The 20,429-nt window shown below is 34.8% G+C and overlaps 1 protein-coding gene across 11 annotated transcripts in view; it reads right to left on the bottom strand.

Annotated features, from left to right (window-relative positions):
- The window catches only part of LOC149772737 (rap guanine nucleotide exchange factor 6-like), a 314,757-nt gene extending 312,057 nt beyond the window's left edge, over positions 1 to 2,700 (bottom strand). For 10 of the 11 annotated variants that reach the window (XM_089947349.1, XM_089947357.1, XM_089947356.1 and 7 more), the window contains exon 1: positions 2,660 to 2,700. The gene's annotated coding sequence lies outside the window, so the exon portion shown is untranslated. Of the gene's footprint in view, positions 1 to 1,598; positions 1,923 to 2,659 lie in introns of all 11 variants that reach the window. The other variant, XM_089947350.1, reaches the window with a different exon arrangement.
- Between the last annotated feature and the right edge of the window lie 17,729 nt (positions 2,701 to 20,429).

The following is a 20,429-nucleotide window of genomic DNA, read 5'->3' as shown; positions in this document are numbered from 1 at the left end:
CTTTCCCGATATTGTTCTTTCCGACATCAGTTTTGTGACCCCCCCCCCCATTCAGTCAGGTGAATTAATTTCACTTTCCCTTCTAAACTGAGAATTTTTCTTTTCCTCGACGATATGTTCATCTTTTTGCAGTAAGTTATTCATGTTGCCAACTACAATACTGATAAAACAATTTTGTACGCATCTAAACAAATTGCCGTGTGTTTTTAAAGGAAGTGATCTTGTCACGTGATTCGTTAGTTGCAGTCTGGTACCCTATTGTTTTTATACAATTCTTTTCACTAAGTGTGAGAAGCCAAAACGGCTATGATATGTACCAATAACATCACGCAGATTTGACCTCGCGGCTGTTAGGATTCGTAATTTTGACAATTATTGTCAGTAGTAATAGCCACTAATTATCAAAGTGAACAAGCTCAACATCTTACTAAGGGAAGCCATAAAGGCTATCAAACCATTTTCCTGCTGACTTGGGTATTGTACATCGATACTGCCACTTCTCAGCTGTTAATACTGTTCAATAATTGTAATCTTAACAATTATCAGAGTGACTAAACCGGACATCTTATGATAACACAGCAGTAAGGCTAATTGGATTACATGTACTTACCCGTTTGTATGGATTAAAATTTTAGTCTTTCTGGGTTTTTATGGAATAAATTTGGCTTCTCATGAGGCGTAAATGATATAATATTAACCTTAGTGGTACATGTACTTTACTCAACACTTCTTTCAGTAACGAAAACCTGACATCGGGAAACAGAAATCGGATTACTTAACGCAAGTTATGAATAAAATACTGGTTCTGGATACATATTCAAATAAAATGCAGCCGCTTGTGAGGAGTAAATTTTATATTATTGCACTAATATGCTGGCCGCTGGACGCGTTAGCCGGGTGGCCTTTCGCGAGGGGTACTTTTGAACACAAACTCGCCAGTGCCAACGGATTCTGGCCGTAAGGAGCGGATGGCCGCTGGTCAGGGGGGCCGTTCAAAAGGGGGACCACTGTAATTTATAATCATGCACTTGTACAAAATACAGTTAACATTTTGTGGGTAATAGAGAATACAAAATACAGTCATCAATATAAACAGATATCACTGAATAAATTATTTCCATTGCAACAAAGATTATCAGAACAATGGTCTCTATAGGTTTGGATCTATAGTGCATGGAAAAATCTATTTATCATCATCATCACAATTCTATCAGGAATGATGGCAGCTCAGTTTGTTGAGTGCAAGACTTGTAATCCAAGAGTTGTACATTCTGTACCTGCCAGGCCAGCCTGTATCAGTTGCCTCAGTGCTTCTTAGGAAAGGCACTGAGCTTGTTGTTATGATGAGTATGACTGGTTGTTGTGTGGGCATGGTACTAACAGAGACGCATAGTCATCAAGTTTGATTATTTCTAACCTTACCAGAGCATTAGAAACTTAAAACAAACAAAAAAACTGTAATCAGTGGAGTGTGGGATTTGGGGGAAAGGATGTAGTACTCATCAGATTCAAATTCAAAAACTGAACCAAGAATGTGGAAAATATGTGCAAAGCCCCCACCGTTTGCCACATCCCTAACTCACTGCACTGTTGCCTACCTAGGAAGAAAATGGTTCAGATGCAGTGAAGCTGTAAACATATTTTGCTTTTAAATATGCAGACATGGATGCCAACACCAGATAAATACAACAGATCTCCTCTACTTTGTAAAGGAAACCTAAAATGTCAGTGAAAGCACAATTATTTCAGTCTTCTCAGAGATTCAGAAATCCTCATAAAACATTGTTAGTAACTTTGAGACACATGAAAATTTTGAGAAGAGTCCTCAATATGATATTAGTTTAAGCAGCAGCTACTATTGTTGAATCATCTGGACTTGGTTCCATAATCCTCACACTACATGGCTGATATCTGCTTTGCGACTGAAAACGAGAATGCCAAAATCGGTTAAAAGGTTGATAAGTATCCTAACAAATTTAAGCTATCTAAACACTTTCTTAAATATTTGTATATTTTTATTCATTTCTTTAAGGAAACATACTTCAATTTAATAAGATTTCGGCATTCCCAGCTTCCATCACATTCCTGCCAATTCAAATGTAGGTTAACAGAACTTGAAAACACGTCCATCTGCTTTGTGTGAGAATTTGAATTTATTAGAAAAAAAGACATAAGATTAAGTAATGTCCATCTGAAACCATATGATTTTAATTTGTAGAAAACTGTTGATATGGGCTCCCAAGTGTGTGAGATATTCCCGAAAATTTTACTTCTGGCTTCGAAGGACCCCCCCCCCCCCCAATTAATTTACACAAACAATTTCATCATATTCATGCATTCTCGGCCATCATAGAAAGTAACCTGCATCCATTATATAATGAACAAATTATAACAGACGAATAATCATATTAAAACAATCCTAGTAACTATATAATTAAGAGTTACTCAGTCGGTGATAAAATGCAGTGAACTTGTGCCACAATACTGCAGATTGGGAGTAGGCCAACAAAACCTACTCTGAGATCAAATGGACGATAAAAGAAAACAAAATATGAAATTGCCATAACTTCTGTTACATTTCAAGCAATTAAGAAATCTGATCTTAACAGTAAAATACTCATAAAAACAGACAAATAAAAGGAAATAATCATTTACTGACCTTAACGCTACTCTTAATATCTGTTTACTATCAAAACGAGGCTGAATTCCGGTTCTGTTGATTGGCTGAGTTGGGGCACTTGCAGCGCCGATTTCGTGGGGGAGATTACTTTGTATTCACAAAGTACTGAAAGTAGCTTCAAAACCAACGGAAGTTTTTATTCACACTAATATTTATCCATTGATTACAAACTACATAGCTTGCTAACTCAAAAAAATAAAAAAAAAATAAAAAATAATTAAAGATGAAATCTTTTTTTCTGGAACATCATTATTGAAACTCACTAGTTTTAATATATTGTTAAAAATAGTCATTAATTTCAATAAAGTTAGAAGACATCGAGCAGCAGAGGAGGTGAACAGACCTTTTGCTAGAACGTCATTTTTTAAAAAATAAAGCTTCCTACGAAAATAAAAAATAAAAAATAGGTCCATAACGCCAAAACCGAAGCCTCTAACGTACCGATAGTTTCACTAATTGGGCTATTATTATTTTTTACTTTATCTTTGTCGTTCTTGTTTTGTTTTTTTTGTTTTTTTTTTCTTCTAAATTTGTACGTGTGTTCTGTTTACCCGCCGGACGTTTCGTTAAGGTCGCATCTCTTCTGCTGCTATAAATGTGTGAGTAATTAAATCATTATTATATTAGTAATGTTATCTCACACAGCTAGATTAGCTCGAGAGCGACTAGAGGTAATAATAAAAAAAAAATCTTCCCGTCCGTGATTCTGTCAAGAAGCAACTACAAGAATGTCAGGAGTCTCAGGTGGAATTTGCAGAAGGTACAGAACAATTATTTAAACCTATTACAGAGGTTACTGAAAGATTTGCAGTGGCTACAAAAGGTCTTCCGACGTTGGAACGAACTACTATAGATACTATAAAAATAGCAGAAAGAACTAAGAAAACAGTTTTCCAACTGAGATAGCTGCCGCACAACCTCCCCCTGTAGGTGAAAAAATACTAGAAGGTATTGCTGAATCAAAAGATCTTGCACCAAAACCTAAAGTAGAAAGATAAAATATTGAACTGATTAAAAAAAATTGAGATAACTTTATTGAAAACTTAAAGATATTAAAGAAGATCAATTACCTGGAATAATATTAAATAGTATGTTTAATAAGCCTAAATATTTAAAACTCGGTTACGAAATATAAATGATGATAATTTTATTAAATGGATATATCGCATATTTCACAAAAAAAAAAAAAAAAAAAAAAAAAAAAAAAGAAAAAAAAAAAACAAGCCAGAGATGATGATCTAAGATATAGAAAACTTGTTACTGACATTTAAAAAAAAAATTATAATGAGGCTCTGGAATAAATTCATCAACAAAAACCTCTTCCACCGCAACCTTCTAGGCAAGAACCTTCCTATCAACTTCCTCCACCGCAGCAACAAAAAGAACGACAACAAAAACAACCACAATATTCCCGGGCACGAATTTCTCGGCCACAACAAAAACCACAGTCTCCACAGCAAAAAGAAGATTTAGAACTAATTAACAGTAAGAACAGATTTAAGCCTGAATACTGCATATAAAGCTGAATCAATAAACTTTGTAAAATTAGAACGTTTTGATGATTATATGAAAAATAAAAAGGATTGGGTTAAGGATTTATATTCTGTATATTGTAATAACATTCCCAGTGATAAAAAATAAAATTGTATCGATTTTAAACGTGATGTAGAAGATTATAAAAGACAAGTAGTGGAACAAGAAGAATGGAAAAAAGATTCTGGCGATGACACACCTCCCAGCGCTATTGGAAGTGGTTTTTACTCGGCTACGCTCGGAGGTAGTGGTCTTATTACTTGTCCTAACAATGTTCTTTCTGATGTAGATAGATTAGAAATTCTGATTGGAGGAAAACGTGCTAGAAATAATTCTCCAAAAATCATTAATGAAATATCTGACATTTGTCAACGATTATTTACAGGCGGCATCACGGATATTAATGTTTATTGGTCTCTCATTCATGCAATTGTTGATGATTATTACAGTGATTGAGGGTATGTAATTAGATCAGTGGCAATAAAATAAGATGATCGTACATAATGCTCAACGTGGACCGATCATAGTCAGGGTAATACATTTTCGATTACCAGCTTATAAAGCAACTTACGGAGATGGACTCGGCGATGTTGTTCAGGGTCTATTTAGAAGGATAGCATCAAAAGCAAAACCAATTGCAAAACAACTAGGAATGAAATCTATTGATTTTGTTCGTGAAAAAATTTCTAGCGCATTTGGTGATGTTGCTAGTAAAGCGTTCTCGGTAATCAGGGATAGACTAGCACGATTAATACGAAGAAAACCTCAGCCAGTAAAATTACCCAACACTAAAGTTTTGCCTGAAAGTGTCAGTAAAATAATCAAACAAGCTACACATAAAAATTAGCAGAGTTAGCTGGTGTGCCCATGTCAGAAAAAGAAATAAAATATAACCGCTAGCCTGATAGCAAGAAGTGGTCTTCGTGTTAGACGGTAGCAATTATAATAAAATGTTTAGACGTGTATCTGATCTAGAATTTGACATGGACGCACCAGTTCTCAAAGATTTATCTGTACGCTGCTGTCAATATTATTCATATGATGCACGAGGGCCAAATGAGCGTCGACGAATCGAACTTCAAGTTCAAGATACAAGGAGATTTTTTTACCAGTGGAAGCATTTATTGAAGTAGAAGGTAAAATTTTAAAAAGAGATGATACTGAATATGGAGATGATGTTAGAATTGGTTTCGTTAATAATTGTAGTATGGCGTTATTTAACAGCGCTACTTACATGACTGACGGAAAAAAACATTGAACTATGTCAGAATGACGTCGATGTTGCCACAACAATAGTGGGTCTAGCAGGATATTCCAATGATCATTCGAGATCAGCTTGTCCGTCAATGATATTTGCCAAAGACACTTCTGACCACCCTAATAACATACCGTACTATATAAGACGACCAAGAAACTTCACCGACGCCGCCGACGTTGATGTATGGCCGGTGGTTCATGGTGCTAATCCAGAATTCAACTTAGGATTTGCAACGCGTCGATCAATGCTGAAAGATGGAAACAGAAGATTTTCATGAGCAATTCCACTGTCCCACATCTTTGGATTTTGCGGAAGTGTTAGAAAAGTTATTTGTGGAGCCAAGCATACAGTTGTGCTTGTAAGAAAAGCTACGATGATGCAGTCTGGCGCCCTATTGGTCATGCTCGTAAAGTAATGCTGACAAAACTTTCGTTGTGGATGCCAACAATGATACCATCACTCGCTGAATAACAACGGTTGCTCTCCTTTATGGACTCAGGTGGTAAATCAATATTATCATGGTTGACGATGACCACAAATAGTGTCCAAAGTAACACTAATGGTTTATTCACTTGGCAGATAGCATCACAACAAGGTGTTTCTGCACCGCGACATACATTTATTGCTTTCCAAGATGCTGCACGAGTAAACTCACAACCACACAGTATATTGATATTAGACAAACTTGGTATTACTGAAGTTTCACTGAGAATAAATGGACACCAAGAACCATCTGAAGATATATTATTGAATTTTGAGAATAATCATGTAGCACGTGCATATCATCGTTTGACGACATTCATGGGACGTGATCAAAATGTTGATTCTGGTCTACAAATATCATAACTAGATTTTACAACGCTGTATCCGATCTATTACGTTTAGCTGGAACCTGTCGTTGATATATACTTTCGAGCTAGTGTGGCAAGAGGTGCTATAGCTAATTACAGAGCAATCGCTGTTATTCTCTCAGACAAAGCAATGCTACTTGAAGGTGGACGAATGAGAGTTATTGATGTTCCAGTACAAAACATGTAATTAAATCGCTCACGATATTTATAAAGTCATATAATCATGTTAAAGTCACTCTGACTCCTGGCCAGATTAGAAAGCTTCAATCAAATTCAGCAAAGAATTGTGGAATAAAAATGTTACTAAAAACAAGATCAGATCACAGGTGGTCAACATAAACTATCAGTCTCAGAACGTCATCTCAGGCATTTTAATAGCGCCAAACAATCACAAACAGGTGTTAAACTCAATCTTTCTGCTGATGCGGTTAAAGACTCAGTTAAAACAGGCGATATATTTCCACTTCTTGCAGCTGTACCAGCGTTAATAGCCGATGCAGCTCCAGCTGTTGCAAAAGCAGCAGTACTTGGTGCTGTTGGAACTGCTGCTGGGATGCCATTAAAGAAAGCAACAGGACAAGGATTTAAAAAAGAGAAGGAGTCTAAGATTACCAGGAACTCCTTATCGATACGGAAAAGGTCTTAGACTTCCAGGAACACTTCGTTCATCCGTCAAATGTCAAATTTTGATTTACTTGATGCTGCTAAAAATAATTAAATATAATTTTTTAGAGTTTTGTATGCGTGATCAATTACCAAAACATCCAAACAATATTGAAACATGTATTATTAATCTCGATAATAGTTCTGGTTATGGCACTCATTGGGTGGCATATGCGATTGACCCACATGGAATTATATATTTTGATTGGTATGGGTTGGCTCCACAAAAAGAATTTTGAAATTACGTAAACACAATAAAAACTCCAGTCTGGTATTCAACATTACCAACACAAACAATAACCGATCCGCCAATATGCGGACGTGAAACAATTGCTGTACTCAACGCTATATCTTCATCAACATTACCACCTCATAAGTTCGTGCACGAGTATACAAGTAGTCGTTAATCGTTTTAAACAGATCTCAAAGTATAATGGTAGATATTTACGTACGATCTTCAAGACGACTTATCTAAATACGCAACCCTTGACGAGGTCAAGGATGAACTCTCTAATCTTTTGAGTCTTGCAAATGTGGACCAAAATGAAGTCGTTGTTTTTCAGGATAAACAAAGACGGTTAAGACGAGTAATATCCCATTGACACATATTATTCTGCGGGTTCCAGATGCAACAGAAGATAACTTAGTGGTGTTTACTAAAAACGGTAAAATTAAAAACTCGGACGAATCAATTCTATTAATCATGAGAGAAATTGCTGAAAATATCAGAAGAATTGGAGATATTATGTACGGCGATCTCAATATGAGTAAAAATACAATTATTGATTTGAGAGAACCAAAATCAGATGATGATGCGGTAACAAAAAGATATGTAGACAGCAACAACAACCTGATCAGAAATGAGACCAATGATCGTTTATTAACCGCAGTTGATACAATGACTGTTTCTCTCTATATGACTAATACTAAAATTACTGGTCTTGAAGAACCAGAATCAAAGTTATGACGGTGCAACGAAGAAATATGTCCATGATAGCAACATTCCGATGATGAACTCGTTAATGACAATCAATGATGGAATGGCCAGATGTAGATCTCAATACTCTAATCATGCAAGAGTTTGCAAATTTTCGTAGAAACATAAATAAATAGAGCCATTAACGAATATTTTGGAAATCCACCAGATATCAACATTAAGCTCTCTGATATAAAAACAAATTACCGATCGTGTAGTATATACAGTAACATCTGGATCAGCATTATGGTCACCACTCAATATATCCATTAAACATCGCGCTGAGGTTACCTGTATATACAGGCTCTCAGTACTTGGTGTTACAAAATATACAATTTCACGGCGTTTTCCAGTAACTGGATCCTATGGATATATGTTAGTAGTACTGGATCAAAACGATGAAATAACATTTGTGGTGGAACCCGAAGAAAAGGCAAACCCGTGTTGTATTATTGGTGTCTTGAATTAGTTGTTACACTACCACCGGCTTCAAATATAATGAGCTCACCAATCAACGTTCCACGTTTTAGATACAACAACGCACGTGATTGGCAAACAAAACTAAATAATATCGTTGACAAATATACAGTAAAAGTAAAAAATATCGAAGACGTGTAGTTGCTAATCGGGGACGTCCATTAATTATGTCAACAATTTTTAGGCAATTTTTTGCACACCCCCCCCCCCCATTGTCAACAACTGTCAAACTTTCAGTGACCCCCCTAATAAAATTATGTCAAAATTCCCCCCCCCCCAAACTAACAATATTTTATACGGCTGGCTTTTATGCTAAAAATAGAATTATGGAAATTAAAAGGTCTACAAATAAATTTTAATACATTTTTTTACTTGTTTAACAGATTTCAAATTGACTATAACACTTTGAATTCATGAAAATATCGAGACTTTATCTTCTAGCTTCTATCATCTTCCCATGGGGAAGCCAAATGTTCCTCAATTGTTATAATGGGCATAGTGGCTGATTCATTAATTTCTTCAGATTAATACCATATGTGGTTAATCTGTCTACAGTCTACAATCTACATTGAATAAAAACAAAATATGATGATGCAAGACTATGACTTCCTTGGCAAGAGCTCAACCGACTAATTTCCTATTTTTTGATTTATTAAATTTATTGTAAAAAATAACATTGTTGACGTCAATTTACCTTGAACTCCCCCCTCCCCATGTCAACAATTGTCAAACTTCTTCAAACCACCTCCCCCTATTTTGTTGACATAATTAATGGACGACCCCTTGACATAATTGTGTATTCGACGTCTGCTGCTATTGCTGGGACCGGCGTACAATTTGTATTTTCAGCTGCAACAACAATTCCTGACCTTCTTAATATCATCGCAAAAAAATGTGTACGTGTAAAAACACAAAATTGCATGATTATAAAATAAAACTACATACATCAATGTTAGCATACTCCAAATTATCCTCTTTATTATCAACAAGCATTAGCGATGGGAAAATAGAAGATCTTGAGTTCACGGAGATGATTAAGATTTACGTAGAACAAATAATTTTAATAGAATCCACGCCTGATTTAGAAAGTCAGGATTTAAAAAAGAATGTCAACTCCGAACGAGCTACTTCAGCAAATTGTCGTTAATACAACTCCGTCAAAAACTACGACGATATCAGTGAGCTCAACTAATCCAGAATCTAGTGTTAACTTTCCAACTGCAATTCCAGCGAAAGAAATAGCGCTAGCACAATAACGAGTATATTACATATGGCCAAATATCAGATCAAAATCATTTGGTGAACTGCCAGCAATAATTCACTGGTATTTGCAATTCCCACAAGTAGCTATCAAATCGAACAAATTAATGATGAATTCCAGTGCAGATTCAAATCTATGACAGGAAAAGAATCAATTTTTTTCATCACCGCTCACGAACCAACTTTACCAGCTGCGACAGAAATACATTCACAAGATTATGTTGTAGATATTTATCAATATTCGATCAGAAGTGTGTTAGGGTGGCCTGAGATAGCACTAGAGTATAAAGGACCGCCAGAACCTCAATGATATGATTTCTCTATTAATGAATTTTTTTTTATAAATCCTCCAGAATATCGAAAAATAGAATCTCTATTACACATTGATCTTCAGTATCTCTATCCTGCTTCTATAGTTTTACGTGATAAAAATGATGTGGATGTTGTTCATGAAAGAATATTTAAATCATTATCTAGTAAAATTAAAAATGAACATGCAATTATAAAAATACGGGTATGATATTATCAATGGACATTTTCCACAAATCCTTGATGCATTGTGAAAAATAACCTTATCATCGAATATTCTTAAACATAATAGTGGTCCGTAAGGTAGCGGCAGACATATTTCACCGGGAATTGTAAATATCACATCAACAATCGCAATTTTGGATGTGATGCAATTGATAGCTGCTATCAAATAAATCTTGAAAAATATCTTGAAAAATCTCGTAAGGCCCAGCAAGGATATATTTTATACACATCTCACCTCAAGTACCTCCTGGATATTTGATCGCACAAGAGCCTTATCAATCCTGTTTACCTGCGTTGTCAAAAGCCTCTATTATCAAGAATACATTTCAAAGTTACGGACCAATTTAGACAGTTACTTGATTTACGAAATTAAAATTTGAATATAAATCTCTAAGTAAGATCGTAACGATCTCATGGGTGTATTCAAATTATCGAGAGAAAAAACTTGTATAACAGTAATTTCATAAACAAAATATATATTTTAAACAGAATCTTTCTATTTCTCAGGTACAATAAAGGTCAGAGGATAATTGACCACGACATTGCCTAACTTTCATTTTCATCAGCGACCTTGTCAATACTTTCATTTTCAAAACCCCCTTTACTATTTTCACTTTCATCACTTCTTTTACTTTCAAAGTCGCCTTTACTATTTACACTTTCACTAATAACTTTGTCATTGGTTCTATTTTCACGATCTGTCATAAACTTTTTCAATTGCTTCACACGCGTATTAATAATCTTTTCGTTTCGTATTCGTGAGCAAATTTCTGATCTAATTTTTTTAATCAGGCTTGAGAGAGATACGAATTTTTTTAACTTCTCTATCTTTCACAGTTGAGAAAGATTGAAACATAGCCTGTTGGATGAGCTTTATAAATCTGTACTCCGCTGGTAGTGTGTGTGTGTGTGTGTGTGTGTGTGTGTGTGTGTGTGTATATATATATATATATATATATATATATATATATATATATATATATATATATATATATATATATATATATATATATATATATATATATATATATATATATATATATATATATATATATATATATATATATATATATTTACATATTATTATTATTATTATTATTATATATAATCTTAATAAGCTCTCATGTGAAACCCAAGACTGCCAAACAACATTCTAGAAGATATATGTATATATATATATATATATATATATATATATATATATATATATATATATATATATATATATATATATATATATATATATATATATATATATATATATATAATCTTAATTCTAATGACGGCACAACATTAACTTATTTCACTTAATTCACTTAATTCTGAGGACGGCACAATACATATAATCTTAATTCTAAGGACAGTACAATATATGTAATCTTAATTCTAAGGACGGCACAATACATATAATCTGAATTCTAAAGATGGCAAAATGCATATACGGGAGCCTTCTCTACGTTAAACATATTTTTGCACACAAGCCCTCCCCAATAGTCAACCCCGGGAGAGTGCAAAAGAGCACCCACCACGTGGTTTAATGGTGAGGAGGGCGTTTATTTCTGTTGAAGTTCGAGCTTTGGGGTGGACCCTCACTTTTTAATGAAAAAATTGCGAAATATCGCCACCGTCGGAAGTTGTCAGTCACAAGATTTGATCGCCAAACCTAGAGTATGAGAATCAGCTATGCTAGCATTGCGCTACGTTCCAATCTTGTTGACATATGTTTCAGAAATTATTATAAGTTACCTATATTGGATTGCTGCAGATGATTATTATACAGTACTGAGTAAAATTATAGCGTGGATTTATTTCTGTTTCTAACCACACTGTATAAAATGATGCCTTGATAATGGCAGGGTTGAAATATACCACTTACCTAGAGATATAAAATTAGATTAGCTGTATTGTATATGTAATGGCGTGTGTGACCTGTTTTCTGCTTTGATTTTGTCGCTAAGTTAGAAGGTACAAATATCCTTCTACTATTCTGAACTATTATAAAATTATGTTACTCTACCGATATTAATTATCACACAGATGGTTAATATTTAATTAAAATGATAACAAAATTAAGCTCTACCAGAGAAAGATATGCTACAGTGTTATCTCCCTTCATGAGATCAATAGTAGTAACAAGCCAGGTAACTAATCAATTACTCTACCGATATTCTTGTGACTGGGAAAGCTTATTCTCCATCAACGATAGAAACAGCAAAATATTGACCAGCTGCGTTCATTGATTGAAATATCATTTCTTAACCAGTCTCTGTATTTATAGATTTAGCTGCACTTTTTGTAATTGTTTACATCTGCTAGTATTTCCAAATTTACAATTTTGACTTTGTGTAACAACTCGTAAATTATCCAAGGAATTATTTTTCTGATCTAAATTCATATGATTAATCACAACACCGTCTTCTATGATCTCGTGAAAACACTCGTAAATAAATTTATGAAAGAAATATATTTTCTTCCCAGCAGTAAATGTTAGATAAACAACATTATTAACATAACCGACTAAATGTCTTTTTAGTCGACAGTGATAAATGATACTATCACGAGATGCTTCATAATCATTGATGATAAAATGTTTCAAAATTCATTTTGTTCCATTATATATAACATCATTTGTTTAAATGATTATGTGTCTAAATTTTTCTTGTTAAAATCCAGCAAAATAATCTTTCACATTTCTTATAACTTTATCAGTATTATCAGTGCTATTTTTTTAATCATAATATCTTGTCAGTTATTTGTATTTTTTACCAACACATTGCGCACACAACTGTGTTTTTCCTCTAACACTAACACCACACTTCAAGCACGGTTTAGGTCCTAAACTCCCTCTTTGTACAGTTTGTAAATGATATCCACAGAATTCGTTTACACATGCTTTGTCACAAGGAGTTGTAGAGCCTATCATAAGCGTAAAGGTATGATCCAGTATAATCCAGATTGAATTTTGCGCGCTGTGATGTTACAATGAACGCTACGCATATTGTTAAACAAATTCATACAACCCTATATTTTTCCTCTAACTCCAGCACCACATTTCAAGTACGGTGGTTTAGGTCCTATTCTTCGTCTTCATACAGTTTGTAAATGATATCAACATAATTCTTTTACACATGCTTTGTCACAAGGAGTTGTAGAGCCCATCATAAGCCATTTTGCATTTGTTCTTTGTTTGAATTATATATATATATATATATATATATATATATATATATATATATATATATATATATATATATATATATATATATATTTAAATAAATATTTGTCTTAATTACAATATGAACTAATTAACAGAGTTTAAGATTAAACCTTTTAAAGATAAATTTAATCTTGACAGAATATCCCCTGACTTACCGATGCGAGCTCTGGTTGATTGCGACGAATACAAGTGTGATTATTACTATTATTACTATTCTTGACGCCATGAAAGAATTTAATGAAGATCGTGCATCTCACCTGTGGTCGACGTTCAAAATCATACGCAACACTGATGGTCGATACTACAATGAACGACAAACGAGCAGTGACGATTAATTATCTCGACAATCGAAGATCTTTTTCCGAGTAAAGTATATTATATTAGGAGAAACAAACAATAATACTTGGATTATCAGTGGCAAACATGACACTGTCCTTCATAATGAAAAAATTGCCATATTAAGTAAAATTTCCAAACCAGGAATGTTGACTGGTGTTGACAAATAGTATTATGAAAGAGCGTGTAACCAGTTATTTATGTAATTTATCCGAAAAATGATAATCCCAGCTTTCATGATCTAAAACCAATGAAATTTTCAAAAATAAATTGTGTAGCCAAACGAGTAATGAAACATTTTACAAATGCGATACGTGGAAATGGTTTAATGGATAAAAGACGTAAAATAATAAACGAGTGGGGAGAAATAGTTAAAGATACCAGACCATCTATGAAAGACGTCGCTGAGCTAGGAAGGAAACTAAAATTTCCATAATGGTAAGGCGATAACCACAGAGATTTTGTATGAATCAAAATATAAATTGAAAGCAGCTTCGATTGAAACTATTCATCATAATGCACATGCATGTACTAATGCAGTAACAATATTAACACAAAATCATATTGTTAAATTTTACTAAGGAGATATATTTGATTTTATTAAAGAAATAAGTAAGAATGATCCTGCATCCGTGTGGCTATTTCAAAGTTCAGATAATGGAAACCATGATCAGTTTGTACGGCCTAATGGGGATATGTATCGAACAGAATCTCTCCATGAAGAAATGAAGAATCTTCCGTTGAAATATACCCATAACGACCCTGATCAATTACTGAGCAATTGTTTTACCGTTCCGTCAGTTGCTGCTCATTTTGCAAAAGAGAAAAATTCATGGAAACCAACACGATTGGATTTTCTTGAAGAAATACAGCACAGTTGTGTCGAATACGGACATGGTGGATTTTGGAATACTAAATAATATTATAAGGATGTTATTTCGGTTGATATGGTTGCATGTTATCCTGGAAGTTTCCTTGGAATGGGAGAATGTTTTACGTATTTTGAGTGATTTGGACATCCCACACACGAGATGACCAAAGTATTGATAAATGGACTATTACCAGATTTTGATTTGACTGGATTTGATTGTATCGATTCATGTAAGTTTGCCGAAGTTCTTCATCCGATTTGTTATGTCTGGTTTGGCAAATATTTTTCAGAAAAAATGTGGGCACCAACAGTATTATTATGGTATATGCTCGATGTAAAACTAATATTATTGTTAACAGTAAGTGAAGCAGTTATATCGTATTATCCATAAAAAGAAGTTTGGTTACCATAAAAAAATATTCTGATGTTGAAAATCCTGATATGACTGACTTTGAGAATAAAATCGCAAAAGATCTTGGCAGAAAAATAATCGGTAAATTCGCCCAGGGAGGATCATATGATCGTAAATGACATTGTACAAGATTGATTATAGATCATGCTGAACTAGATTTTATAATTGCTGATACAACGAACAAAACACGTTTATAAGTAAAAACAGTTTTCTTGCCAAATGGAACTAAATTAGGTACAATTGTGAATTATATTGATGGTGAGTCACCGTAGTTTACTCATTTAAGATCTTCAATGCCAGAGTACGTTTCGATAAATCTATTATCGACGATAATTAGAATTTCTGAGTTTGCTGTCAGAGTCACTAGGATTCGTTTTATATCAATAGAAAAAAAAATACAGGATTGCTAGAACAACTATACTTAATATTTCTGAATCTGCCGACGTAGAAATTAAGGGTCATTATTGCCCCCAAAAAATCAAATATCAAATATCAAAATTGTCATCTGCGCCATCTGTATTTGATCCTGTAGCTAGACATAAAACAGTTTATCTCAACGGGCACGGTGGTTGTGGTAAAACAGTGATCGAGTTATTCTTGAACAGTTGTTCAGAAATAGTTGTATTAACACCTACACACAGACTCACAAGAGAAATGAAAGAAAGAAAGAAAGAAATATTGAATCATGCACTTATCATAAATTCTTTCGATGGAAGGGAGATAAATGGACTCCTGAACGAACGGGAAAGAAATATATCCCAAGGATTATTGTTCAGGATGAAATATGCACCGTTTCATTAGAAACTTTAAAAACATTTCTTGATTGGTTATTGACAAACAATACTGCTGTTATAATGTCTTGTGATCATGATCAACCACCACCTTTTTTGGGACTGTCTCCACATAAATGGCTGAGGAATTTTATTGATTATAAAGAAATAACTAATGATCATAGAGCACTTGATCCAGAATTAAGTGAGTTTAAGAAATTTATCAGACTACAACCGAAAAAAATTCAATGTGAAATAATGCTTGAAATAATTTCAGAAACTCCTATTAATACTTTTTGGAATTTATGGAGACCAAATGATTTGATAGTTGCAACTAGATAGTTCGTGATACACTTCAACAACAATTATTTGTTACATAAAGAAAAAATTTCAGCTCTACCCGTACCATTGTGCTATCAACCAGCAGATACGCGATGACAGAATATCAATGTTGATATACCAGGATTGTCAGAAAAACAAAATTTTGTATTAAATGATATTGTTTTAGTTCCTGTCAATGTTGTTGAGTGCGTGTTAACTATGGAAAACTATCTGGACGCTAGGATACGCAATGACAATTCATTCATCATAAGGATTAGCCATCTCTGATACAAATGTTTGGATCCTCGATCGCGATATCGTATAGGTCTTGATAAAATATTTGGTTGAGAGATTGATTTAATACTGATTTAATTACTCATACATTTATATCAGCAGAGGAGGTGTGACCTCAATGAAACGTCTGGTGGGTAAACGCACATACAAATTTAGAAAAACACAAACGACAAAAATAAAGTAACAAAAAAAGACTAACCCAATTAGAGAAACTCTTGGTAAGTTAGAGGCTTGTCGTTATTGTCCTTATATCTTTAATTTTCGAAGGAAGCTTTATTTGTTAAACAATGGCGTTCTAGCAAAAGGTCTGTTCACCTCCTCTGCTGCTCATCGGAACGTTTATTCTCTCCTGTAGTAGCAGGGAGGCTGGAGAGACTGTTTGATCTATGAATTAGAGAACCAAATTAGAGAAGGAGGCAAAAAATGGACTTAAAAGGTCTAGAATGATAAATCGAGGCTCGTATACCAGCGCGCTGTCTCTGCCTGTTGCTGTAAATGATTGTGGAAAGACTGGTGGTAGATCGTTATTGATTGTCTGCACTGTTGCTTGCAACGGGTGTTTACAGCCGGGTACTTGACCATGATAGGTCTGTAATTAAATCGTCGTATAATAATAATGAATGATTCTGCGCTAACCATGGAATCTCGTACAGCTAAATGAGCTCAACAACGACAATAGTACGAGTCACATGGGTCATGTAGGCATTCAACACCGATAATTTCAGTAATGAGTTTCATTTTTTAGAATTTTATTCTACATATCTTTAAGTGGCAAGTATTCACTATATTTGGATTCGTATATATTCATATTCCTTTGCCAGGGCATTAATTGGATGCCCCCAGAAGTGCATAAAGCAAAATCAATGTTAAAGTACTTAGACATTTTTGGAAAAAATGCATCTAAAGGTGTGATCCAGTATAACCCAGACTCAATGTCGCGCGAAGTGATGTCACAATGAAAGTTATGCATATTAATAAAAAAAATTGTACTACACTCAACGCATTTTTATTTTGACCCAAGTTTAGTACATGGCCACCTTTGCAAAAGACCATAGAAATCCATAATTATTGTCGGGAAGTTTGTTGCTGACATTTCAGGTGCAGATCATAACAAAATCAGGATTGAATAGACTTTGGTTAAAGAAAAGTAGTGTTAGATTTTTTTAAAGTAAATTTATATTTAATTTAAAATGAGTTAATGCGTATACATGACCCATGTCACTTGTACTATAGAGGTGATTGAGAAATATGTCCCCGTCCATGATTCTGTCAAGCAGAAACTATGAGTGCATCAAGAAGCCATAGAGAGGTTTGCAGAAAGTGCAGCAGAGTTATTTAAACCAGTTGTCGAACCAACTAAGAAAGCTGTTGAGGCAACATCGACGATATAGAAAGCTCTTGAGGCACTGCCTGTTGGTGTTGCTGGTCATTTTCTGACAGCTAAATCATCTCCCGGACAACATAAAAAACCACCTGAACGATTTACCAAGGGAGGTTTACGAATACTTCAAGATGATCCTATAGCAGCTGCGACAGGGTGTCAAGCTCGTAGAATCGGGTTCTTTTATATTTCGAACGCTCCATGGTATATCACAAATCAGGAGTAAATCTGACAAGCTTATATTTACACAATTTAAGAGACAAGTCAAGGAAGCTGTTAGAGCTCTATTGCGTGTATCCCGATAAATCAGCCCCCCAAATTTGTGTTGAAACTGATGGCCGATATGGGGGTCTGATGTGACCTGTTCATTAAAATGTGCAATTATGCTGCACGCAAATCTTTCTGGAGCAAACCTGCGTACACTTTAGACACATACCTGTCATTGGTAACATCATATCAAGCGAGAAATTCAAAAATGGCCACAGGACAGATGGTTGTGTTATTCCATGTAAATTTACAGGTCATCAAACATAGGATTTGCTCTGGAAATATAACGTACATGTCACCAAAAGAACCCTTCTGCCGATGGAAGCTGCAGAGCCACGAGAAATATTTGTAAGTGTATAAAATGTTCACCGATGTGTACAGCCATATTTGGAAGCAGATAATCGCAGCTTTTAATGAATAGCTTATATCAGTCCCTCGCCCGAAAATCAACACCATAACGGGTGAAGGGCTTGTTTATCGGCCTACATTGCGTGGAGATATATTGACGACGAATGGTTTGATATGGATCCTGATACCATTACTGCGAAAAGTCCCCCATTCCTCCCATCTAAGCCACAACCTAAAGGTCAGCCATCACTGCAGAAAGGTAAAGTTAACATTATTGATATATCTACCCCAGAAGGTATTGCTGATATCAGAATCAGCGATTTGCAACAGATTGATGTGCTGGGGTATGATGAAAGCTCTAAGTATGTAAAACCCGAATATGTTGACACTATCGAACGCACCAGTTGGAGAAATGCTGTGTTTCACGTCGCCAAGTATCTTTTTAACATTACCAAAGCTGAGAAATTTAACATATTTAACCAGGAGGTCGACAATTTTCTTGCTACATTAAAAGAAACGGGAAAACAGCAGAGTGAAGAAACAAGGCTATAACGTACAAGAGAGAGAGAGAGAGAGAGAGAGAGAGAGAGAGAGAGAGAGCAAGCGCAACAGGTAATGGAGAGAGGTCCCCCTCTCCGCACCAGGCCGCCGCTGATCTGGAGGACTGATAACCCTGCTACTGGAAAGGGCCTTAGTACCCAAGGAAGTGACCTTCCTAGACTCTGCACGCGTAACATCATTGCTGAAATTCTAATTTGGTGGGCGACAAGCCGGCAATTATTCCCCAGAAATCAGCAATGAGGCAGCATCAATCTGTCAGCGATTGTTCACAGGTGGTGTCATGGATGTCTTCAGGACTTACCTGCGACCTCCCAGATCGGAGGCGGACACTAACCACTAGGCCACCGGAGCGGTCATACAATATAAGGAAGACTCGTGATTTATTTCACGCACAGAATTACTTGCCTCTGCATTACAAAGTTTATATTATCTGGTTAAAGCTAAAAATATCGTATGTTTATTCAAACTATGTAGGCTTCTCATCTACAAATATTGTTAGTAATATGCATCTTTTACTGATTCAATGCATACAAATATAAATCCATGTGCCATGAAAACTTTCTGAAAAATAAAATTTGTATGTATAGAAGATTTGACAAAAGAAGCTTTTATTCACGAACATCATTTCTAAAAACAAATGACACTGTAACCGGCAGGTAATTTTTCACAGAAAATAATAATATTAAAGCCAGAAAAAAAAATTAATGGTAATCTGAATAATAGAAAGGACACATGCAAACTTAAACTGATGTTGTCATTTTTGATAATTTAGATTGTTGCATGTTCATTACCAATTCAAAATTAATGATATGCGCAATTTTTTTAAATTAAAAATACAAGAATGTACCTGTCATAACTCAGTGATTATACTGTCCGTGATTAAAATACTTGTGTGGGTCCTTGACATAACTCGGTGATTAAACTACTCATGCTAATATTGAGAGGGTTCGTGCCCCACGTAAGTGATAATACTGCATGTGACTATAATGCTCGAGAAGGTCTGTGTCCTATCTCAGTGAAACTAATCATGCTAATACTCAGTGATGCCAATAATACTTGAGAGGGACTGTGTCCAAATAGAGTGATTACAATGCCCATGATAAAAATATCGGAAAGGGTATGTGTCCTAAATCAGTGATTGTAATGCCCATGATAATAATACTTGAGAGGGTCTGTGTCGCAATTCAGTGATTATAATGTCAATGCTAATCATACATGAGAGGGTCTGTGTCCTAACTCAGTGCTTACAATGCTCATGCTAGGAATACTTGAGAGGGTCTGTGTCCTAACTCAGTGATGATAATGCACTGCGAATAATTCTTGAGAGGGACTGTGTCCTAATTCATTGATTATAAAGCCCATCCTAATGATACTTGAGAGGGTCTGTGTCATAACCCATTAAATATAATGCCCATGCTA

The sequence above is a fragment of the Sinohyriopsis cumingii genome, unplaced genomic scaffold, assembly GCF_028554795.1.
Source record: "Sinohyriopsis cumingii isolate HCF-2022 unplaced genomic scaffold, ASM2855479v2 utg001180l, whole genome shotgun sequence".
NCBI lineage: Eukaryota > Metazoa > Mollusca > Bivalvia > Unionida > Unionidae > Sinohyriopsis > Sinohyriopsis cumingii.
This window is presented reverse-complemented; position numbering and strand designations above follow the sequence as displayed.